Here is a 9,467-nt window from a genome sequence, read left to right on the forward strand (position 1 = left end):
GAAGCCATACACACATAAACAGATAATAATAAATCTTTATAAAAAAAAAAAAAGAAAGAAAAACTGCTATATTACAAATGGTTTGGGCACCAAGTTGTTGGTCTAACCTCAGGCCTGAAGTTCTTCCCTAGGAGAGTGTGAGAGTTCAACATGACCAGTAGTCTCTCCCACACAGGCTGCTCCAGAGCAGCCTAGATGTGGAAAGGGATAGGAATGGGTTGAGCCAAGAAGTCCAGATTTCTGCACAGCCAACTGAGATCCCAAGGGGGCACCTCCCATGACCATAGGGATCTGCAGGGCCTCAAAAGAGATTAGGAAAGCATGACATTCCTGGCTGCAGACCAGCTCCACATAACCCCAGAGAAATTCGGGAGATGGATGGTGCCAGCAGGAAACAGAAAAGAGCTTAGAGGCTCAGCAGGGAATTAGGCCAGGGCCCACACAGCCACCACTGAATCTCTTCCCTTTGAGGGGTCACAGATGGTGACATCCACCTATCCTTGAATTCAACAAATGTTTGTGGAGCGAGTGTAAACATTAGCATCAGGCTTCTGCCTATCCCCAAGGTGGGGCTTAGAGTATATTGGAAGTCACAGGCAGTAAAGAACCAAAAAACAACTGGGTGTGGTGGCACACCCCAGTAACCCTCACAGTCAGGAGGAATGAAAGTTCAAAGTCATCTTCAGCCACACAGCGAGTTCAAGGTCAGCCTGGGTCAAGTAAGACAATCTCAAAAACGAAAAACAAGAAAAAGAAACTAGGGAAACATAACGATAGTCCGTGTCAGGAGGGAACTGTCTCACAGGGATGACTTCTGAGAATAGAGCTCTGTGTGTCAGGGAAAGTCGTGCAAAGGCCAAGGCTGATGGAGCCTGTGTGGTCTAAATAGTGGCAGACAGACGGATGGGATTCCAGGAGGAAGTAGGCAAGAGCTAGGGGTGTCTGAGGGTTGTAGCAAGGATCTTGATCTAGTTGTGTGTGTGATGAGGGACCCTTGAGGGTTTGAGAAGGGTAGAAAAAAAAATGCTGTGGTTTCTGCCCCTGCCCCCTTGTTTTGAGTCAAACTGGCTTCAAGTTTTTTCTTCCTTCCTTCCTGCTTTCTTTCTTTCTTTCTTTCTTTCTTTCTTTCTTTCTTTCTTTCCTTCCTTCCTTCCTTCCTTCCTTCTTTCTTTCTTTCTTTCTCTCTCTCTCTCTCTTCTTTCTCTTCCTTCCTTCTCTTCTTTTTTAAAAAATGATTTATTTATCTTTATTTTATATGCATTAGTATTTTGCCTAGATGTAGGTCTGTGTGAGGGTGTCAGATTCCCGGAAACTAGAGTTACAGGCAGTTGTGAGTGGCCATGTGGGTGCTAAGAATTAAACTCTGGTCCTCTGGAAGCCAGAGCTCTTAACCATTGAGCCATCTCTCCAGCCCCTCTTTCTTTGTTTCTTTGTGTTTCTTTGTTTCTTTGTGTTTCTTTGTTGCTTTGTTTCTTTGTTTCTTTTTCTTTCTTTCTTTCTTTCTTTCTTTCTTTCTTTCTTTCTTTCTTTCTTTCTTTCTTTCTTTCTTTCTTTCTTTCCTGGACTAATTTTGTAGACCAGGTTGGCCTCAAACTCAGAGATCTGTCTGCCTCTGCTTCTTAAATCCTGGGATTAAAGGTGTGCACCACCACTGCCTGGCTGTTTTAATTTTTAATGAATGCAATTGAAGAAGCCCAGCCTTAGCTGGGCTGTGATGGTGTATGCCTTTAGTTTCAGTATTTGGGAGGCAGAGGCAGAGGCAGGTGACCCCGACCAGCGACCAGCAGGGCTTGAATGTGGATTCCTAAGGGAGGAGAGTGGAAGGAATTGGGAGGGGGGGACAGGAAGTGCAAGGAAGGAAGCCAAGTCTGTTTGTCTGATCAAGGCTTCATTTATTAGAAATTTTTACCCAACTTATATAGGGAGAAGGCAGGAAAAGGGGGAAGGTAATTAGCTGCTGCAGGAGACAGGAAGAGTGCTTTCATGGCTTACCTATTGTACCTGCAAGATACCATAAGGACGTTCTCTTAAGATATCTTACGGATGCTCTAACAAAGGATGTCCTCACAATCTATCACCCATGATTTAGGGTCTAGACAACTCTTTCACTACATAGCTTTAGGTCTCCACTAAATGACCTTTGCTCTCTACTTGGCTTTGGCTTCAGTAACTACCTTTGTCTCCAGTAGATAGCTTTGACTTTGGCTTCCGTAGATACCTTTGTCTTCACTAGATAGTTTTGGCTTTGGCTTCAGTAGATAGCTTTGGCTCCCGGCAGGCAGGTGGAGTTTGAGACCAGCCTGGTCTACAGAAAGAGTTCCAGGATGACCAGGGCTACACACACACACAAAAACAAACAAACAAAATCCAAAAACCTGTTTCTAAAAACCAAAAGAGGGAGAGAAGAAAAGCCCAGGCCGGCCTCAAACTTACTATATAGTCAAGGATGACCTTGAACTACTGATCCATTTGCCTCCATTTCTCAGGACGGTAGGCATTTGCTACCACTCTCAGCTTCTCTGCCACTCTCTAAAAGAAACTTTTGATTGGTGCAGAGAGACTAGACCTGTAGGGAAGAGGGCGAAGTCCAAGTAAACTACAGAGGTGGCTTGATATTGCTGGTGCTCATAGGGACTGGGGTAGAGTATGGAACATCATTTGGGAACACCAGGATTTGCTGATGTGGGTGGACAAAGGGGAGCTCAGGATGGTGGACTCCAACTTGGCAGAGGAGGGCCGCATGATCTGAGATCTGAGATGGAGAGTATTGAGAGAGATGCAGAGCAGGGTACTAGGCAGGTAGGGCTTAGATCAAGGTCAGTGGAGAGGCGAGGGGAGCTGGGAGCTCGTGGTCTTTGTGAGATCGAAGCCCATGTCATCTGGCCAGAGAGATGATAAGATGAGAGCATTCTGGAACTCTTCAGTAGTTGAGTGTTGGGTGCTTTTTGTAACTTTCAGGAAGGTCTTGGGGAAAAAAAAAGTCAAGTTTAGGCTGATGATGGAGGCCCAACTAAAGAGAAAGCCCTTCCCTTTGTAGCCTCTTCCTCCAGTAGCTTAGGTAGATCTTACCACCAGCTCCTGAAGCAGATGCCCACCCCCTTCTCCTAACAGTTTGAGGTTAGAAAGTGTAATGAAGCCCAGAGAGTGAGGAGACTTAGGACCAGGAGGGTGGAGGCCTCTGTGAGTCACTGTTAAGCCAGTGAAGGAAGCAGAGAAATGGGAAAGGAAGGCAGAAAAGGAGGGGGGAAAGGAGGGCCTGAAGACAGCTCAGCTCCTAACGAGCCTGCTGTAAAAGCGTGAGGAGCTCAGGCCGGACCCCAGAACACCTTTTGAAAATGTTGGGCGGGTGCTAGTGCTGGGGAAATGGAGACTGCAGAAATCTTGAGGCTCCATCACTGTCTAGATGGTACTTAGTGAGATCCTGGCCAAGTGAGAGACCTTGTCTTAGAAAGAAACAATGAAAAAAAGCAAGGTCGATGACACCTGATACTGATTCCTGGCTTCCCCATGTATAGTCACACACATGCTTGCTCACTATCTGTTTGTCTACATGTCTATACATCCATCCATATGCTAGTCTGTCTATCCATCCATCCATCTACCAGCCTCTCTATCTATCTCTTTGTCTATCATCTCTTTGTCACCTTTCACACAACACACACAAACACACACACACACACAAATGACAAAAAAAAAAAAAAAAAGGAAGAGCCCAGGAGTGAGTATGGTGGCCCACACTTTTAATCTCCACACTCAGAAGGCTGAGAGCGAGCTATCACAGACAGATCTCTGTGAGTTTAAAGCCAGCCTGGTCTACATTGCAAGTTTCAGGTTAGCCACAGCTACATAGAAAGATACTGTCTTAAAAATAATAAACAAATATGGGGCTGGAGAGCTGCTTTGGTGGTTAAGAGCATCCACTTCTCTCCCAGAGGACCGGGGGGTTCAATTCCCAGCCCCCACATGACAGCTTACAACTATCAGTAACTCCAGGTTCAGATGACTCAACACCCTCTTCTGATCTTCTTGGACACCAGTCAAGCAACTGGTACACACGTATACACATGCAGGCAAAACACTCATAATACATAACTAAGTGAGGAGGAGAGGAAGAAGAGTTGGGGAAAAGCTGCGTAGCGTGCTTGCCTAGTACAGACCAGGCCCACAGTATCACCCTAAGAAAACAGCCAAACTAATGAAAGAAATAAGAAAGTCAGATGCTGCCCAAGGCTAACATTGGAGTCAAGATGGAGAGGCCCGGGTCAACGGGTACAATGACCCTAGGTAGGACCTAGGAAATGGCACCTTGAGAAGAACTTTCAAAGCCTCCAGTTTCAAACCTGGAAAGGCCTCCAGGGACCAGGCAGCTCGCTCTTTCCCCAGAAACAGAAACTGGTTTTAAAGGAGGAAATGGGAAAGAAAAGAGGAACAGAGAAGACTGTTTTCAAGCATTAGTAGCCTCGGGGAGACAGTCAACATTTCTTCCAGGATGAACTCAGAAAGCCCCAGTCCTTTTTGTATTTCCCTTTTCCCTATTTGGTGACTGTCCAGGCTCTGTGGGGACTGTTTTGTGCGCTGCCTTCTGGAAACAGATGTAATCATGGTCTTTACGGCCAGACAGCTGCCCTTTCCCGTGCCCTCCACCCTGGGACTCCTGTCATGTGCTCCCAGGCCTGCCTACGATGGCCCCCACGGGCACGTGAGCTGCGGCTCTGTGGACAGGATGCTGGAGGTGTTGTCATTTGCTAAGGAGCAACTTGGGTGGGCACTGGTGTGGGGGTGGGCAGGAGGGGAGATGCCTGATTCAGCTTCCCCAAGCTGGGCTGGGAGCCAAAGAAAACACAGCTGGAGATGAAGAGAGGAGGGTGTCTGGCGAAGGCAATACATGCTGACCTCTCGGGCAGGAACCCAGCGTGGCATCCCGTGGCTGCTGGAGCTGGTGTTTATTTGCTTGGACCAGCTACTTCCTCCAGTTGTACTTTGGTTGCTCAATCTCTGTGACAAGACGGCACGGTGGCACTTTCCAGTCATCCTGGCTCCTGGAAAGGCTGAGGCAGGGGAATCACAAAGTCAAGGACTGGCTGGGTTGCAGCCAGAGAGGTCCACTTGGAAAACTTAGTGAGCCCCTGTCTCAAAATAAAAATTAGAAAGAGCCAGGTGGGTGGAGGTGGCGCACGCCTGTAATCCCTGCACTCGGGAGGCAGAGGCAGGTGGATCTCTTTGAGTTCAAGGCCAGCCCGGTCTACAGAGCTAGTTCCAGAACAGCCAGGGCTACGCAGAGAAACCCTGTCTTAAAAAAAAAAAAAAAAAAAAAAAAAAAAGATAAAGAGAGAGAAAGAAGGCTAACATGGGCTTCAGGTCAGACTGTCCTGACCCCTTTGGAAGCAATGATGCCTGTCCTATAGCACTCATGAAAGCTGTGTTGTGTTCTGTCGATTCACATGTTCTGGGCAGTCTGTCAAGCAAGTAGTTGTTACTAATGTCAACTCTATTTATTGGGTCCGTTGGTGTGCGTGGTGGTTTTAGCGCTTCGTGTACTTTATCACATAAGCCCTCACTGTTACTTAATCATTCTCATTTTGCAGATGTGGAAACTGAGGCTCAGGATGAGATCTTGCTGTTTCCTCTGGAACAATGTGCCCCTGTCCAGCCAGCAGCCCATCCCCTCAGAGGCTGACCATGTCTGTTCATGCTGCAGCCATAGAGCTATGCGAAGCATAAAATATGTTCCCTCTGGCCCTTTCCCAGAAACACTGCCTGATGTGCTTTAGCAAAAGACTTGAACCAGGTCTGCATAGAGAGCCCTCGACTGACACGCTAGCCTGGTGTTAGAGGCATGGCTGGCCTGGCCATGCACGGAGGATGCCCTTTTGAGTTCCAGGAGGTCTCCAATTTCCTCATGGGCAAACGCGAAAGGTTTTGACAGGGGCTTGCCCCCCTCTTGCAAGGCAAATTGTGACACTCAGGGAGATTGCCAAAGTCCTCCTTGGGCTGCACTCTGCCAGCACCACTGAGAGGTGAGACCACGGCACACAGTGAGAGAAAGGGGAAATTCACACAACTGAAAAGGAAAGCTGAGCCTGCAAGCCCCTGGAGTCAGGGCAAGGGCCAGCACCTTCTCCTGCCCTGCCGGGTCACACCTGTGCCTGGGTTAGTGAGTTCCAGCCTAGATGTCCCTCAGCTGAAGAATGGACTTTTTTTTTTTTAAGTGGTGTATTTACGCAATGGAGTATAACTCAGCTGTTAAAAACAATGACATCATGAAATTTGCAGGCACATGGATGGAACTAGAAAAATAAATCATCCTAAGTGAGGTAACCCAGACCCAGAAAGATAAACATGGTATGTACCCATTTCTAAGTGGCTATTAGCTGTAAAGGAAAGGTGAGCATGCCACAGCCCACAGACTCAGAGAAGCTAAGCAACAAGGAGGGGACACACTGATCTCCCTGTGAAAATGAAAATAGAATAGATATCGATGGTGGGTGGAGGAGGGTGTGGGGGGAATTTAAGTGGTGGGTACAAGAACAGGTGGGATCAGATGGGGGGAGGATGGAGGTAGAAAATACTGGGAGAGACAACTGGAATGGGGGCAGGATCTCTGGGATGAGCTGAAAACTCAGGGCAATGGAAACGCCCAGGAATCTATTAGGGTGACCCCTAGCAATGAGGGATCTGGGGCCTGAACTGGCCATCTCCTGTATCCAGGCAAGACTTCCAGGAGGGGGTGGGGCACCAATCCAGCCACGAAATCTTTGACCTACAAAGAGGTGCTGGGGATAAAGGTAGCACAGAAACTGTGGGAGTGGCCAACCAATGGCTTGTCTAGCTTAAGACACGTGGCCATGAGAGAGCCCACCCCTGACGCTGCCAGAGGGCCAGGCACCAGAGGCTGGATAGCCCAGAGACCTAGGATAGAAAATGGCTCCTAATGATACTCTCCCATACTCATATATTGGTGCCCAACTGTCACCAGAGAGGCTTCACCCAGTGACTGATGGAAACGGATGCAGAGACCCACAGCCAAACATTAGGCAAAGCTTAGGGAAATTTTCAGAAGAGGGAAGGAAGGAAGGGTCAAGGACATCACCCACAGAATCAACCAAGCTGGGCTCATGGGGCCTCACAGAGACTGAACCACAACCAGGGGCCTGACCTAGACCTTCTGCATTTATGTTACAGTTATGTAGTTTGGTCTTCTTGTGGGATTCCTAATGGCGGGAGCAGGGGCCATCTCAGACTCTTTTGCCTGCTTTAGGGACGCTTTCCTTCTACTGGAGCGCCTCGTCCAGCCTCAATATTTGGGGAGGTGCCTGGTCTTACTGCGGCTTGATATGTCATGGTTGGCTGATATTCCAAGAGGCGGTGGTGTGGGAGACTGGGAGAAGGGAGGGGAAATTGCGGTCAGGATGCACAACAGAAAGAAAGAAGAAAGTGTATTTATACGAGTATATATAAAACAGTGGGTTCCAGGCCAACCAGGGTTACATATCCAGACCCTCTCTCAGAACAAAACAACAAACAACTGAGCTGTGGGGTTGGGAGTGAGTGTCAAGGAGGCAGGGAAAGGAAGGTTGCTGAAAACATCCCCATCTAACCAGAGAACAGACCAGCGGGAGCCATTAGGAAGGTGGACGAGCCTTCTAACAGAAGCAAAGACCCTGAGCAGGGAAAAGGTGTGTGCGGTGTGCAAAGGCTAGTTAACAATTGTGCCTAACCCTTTCAAGACACAGGGACTCTGTCTGGAAAAGGAAGATTGCAGGAGAGGAAGAGGCGGGAGGAGGTGAGGGAGGAAGGGCGGAAGGAAGGCAAGACAGTCTCTTTCTGTTTGGAGGGTGCTAGGAACGGAACCCACGGCCTGGTGCATATAAGACAATGCTTCGAAGTACTGGAACCCTCTTTGGAGACCAGGCTGGCCTCAAACTCGCAGAGATCCACCAGCCTCTGCCTCCCAAGTACTGGGATTAAAGACATGTGCCACCATGCCAGGCCTTTGTTTTTTGTTTGTCTTATTTGTGCTTTGTTTTTCAGGGTGCTTCATTCCTTAAAAGATTTACCTTAATTGTGTGTGTGCCTTTGTGAGGGTGTGCATGTGACCACAGTGCCTACCAAGGCCAGAGGCATCAGCTCCCCTGGAGCTGGAGTTGCAGGTTGTGAGCTATCTGCTGTGGGTAGTGGGAACTGAACTCAGGTCCTCGAAGTGTAGTGTGTGCTTAACCATTGAGCCATCTTTCCAGACCCCAGGTTTGTGTCTTGAGTCAGAAGTGGAAGGCCACTCCCTTGAACTCAAGGCCGTACAGGCCTGGCTTCCTCTGGATGGCTTCAGCACTCTCTCTGCTGGCTCGTGGTTTGGCATAGGCTATGCCCAGCGCTTGCACTAGACCCATTTATGTTGACAGTCACCTTACGTTAAGGCGGGGGGAGGGGTGTAGCTCACTTGGTAGAGTGTTTGCCTAGCATGCACAAGGCCCTGAGTGTGCCATCCCAGAACCACATAGACCAGGAGTCATGCTGTACACCTGTGATCCCAGCACTCTGGAGATGGAGGTAGTTCTAGGCCATCCTTAGTGGCATAGAGAATTCAGGGCCAGCCTGGGCTACATGGGCTATCTCAACTCCCCACCCCAAACAAACAAACAAACAAAACAAAACACTGCTCCCCTCAACCCTTTGACATACAGTGTGCGATTAGATAAGGGTCCTAAGGAATGACATTCTTGGATGTAAGCGCTGGTCCTTCAGAGAGAAGAGTCTAGGCATCAGCCTGTGCTACTAGCCCCACCTCACACTGCTTGGGAACAATCCCTGAACTCTCCAGTAACAGGCACAGAATTGTCTCAACCTCCATTTTTCCTGCCAGCGAGAATTCCTAAGACAGCCAGCCTCACAGACTGTAAGAAGGTAAACCTAGATCCAGGGTGATTAGCCACTCTGGTTTGCCTGAGACTGAGTTCTGAATCCAGGAAGGTCCTGGACAACTCAAAACTGCCAAACTATTCAGTCAGCTGAGCTACCTGAGTGCTGAGTGTTAAGTAGATGCTCAGTAAACATCATTATCAGCTCTCCTTTTCTCTTTTGCCCGCATGGCTACAAAAAGATAGCCAGCATCTACTGTCCATTTTCCACTTTGGTGCTCGGAACTGTGTGGGCAATGTGTGGCTTGCTCGCGCGCCGCCGGGAGGTGGGGTGCTGGGGGGTGAGGAGGAGGCAGTTTGCTGAGCAGCTAGCCACAGGCTTCACCCAAGAATTCAGAGACTCCTCAGAAAGTAGAAGCTTCCCGCTGGGGTGTTTCTGGTTGCTCTGCCCCTGTTGTGTTGTCCTCCTGGCCTTACGATACTTGTTGGGATCGCTTCTCCAAGAGCGGGAGGTCCCGGGGCCCCCCAATCCTCCAGTAGACTGGGGCCCCGATGGTTGTGAGAGAAAGAAAAGGGAAAATAGGCCTGGGCATTGACTTCCGCAGGCCTTGC

This window comes from Meriones unguiculatus, chromosome 4 (assembly GCF_030254825.1).
Source record: "Meriones unguiculatus strain TT.TT164.6M chromosome 4, Bangor_MerUng_6.1, whole genome shotgun sequence".
NCBI classification, from domain to species: Eukaryota; Metazoa; Chordata; class Mammalia; order Rodentia; family Muridae; genus Meriones; species Meriones unguiculatus.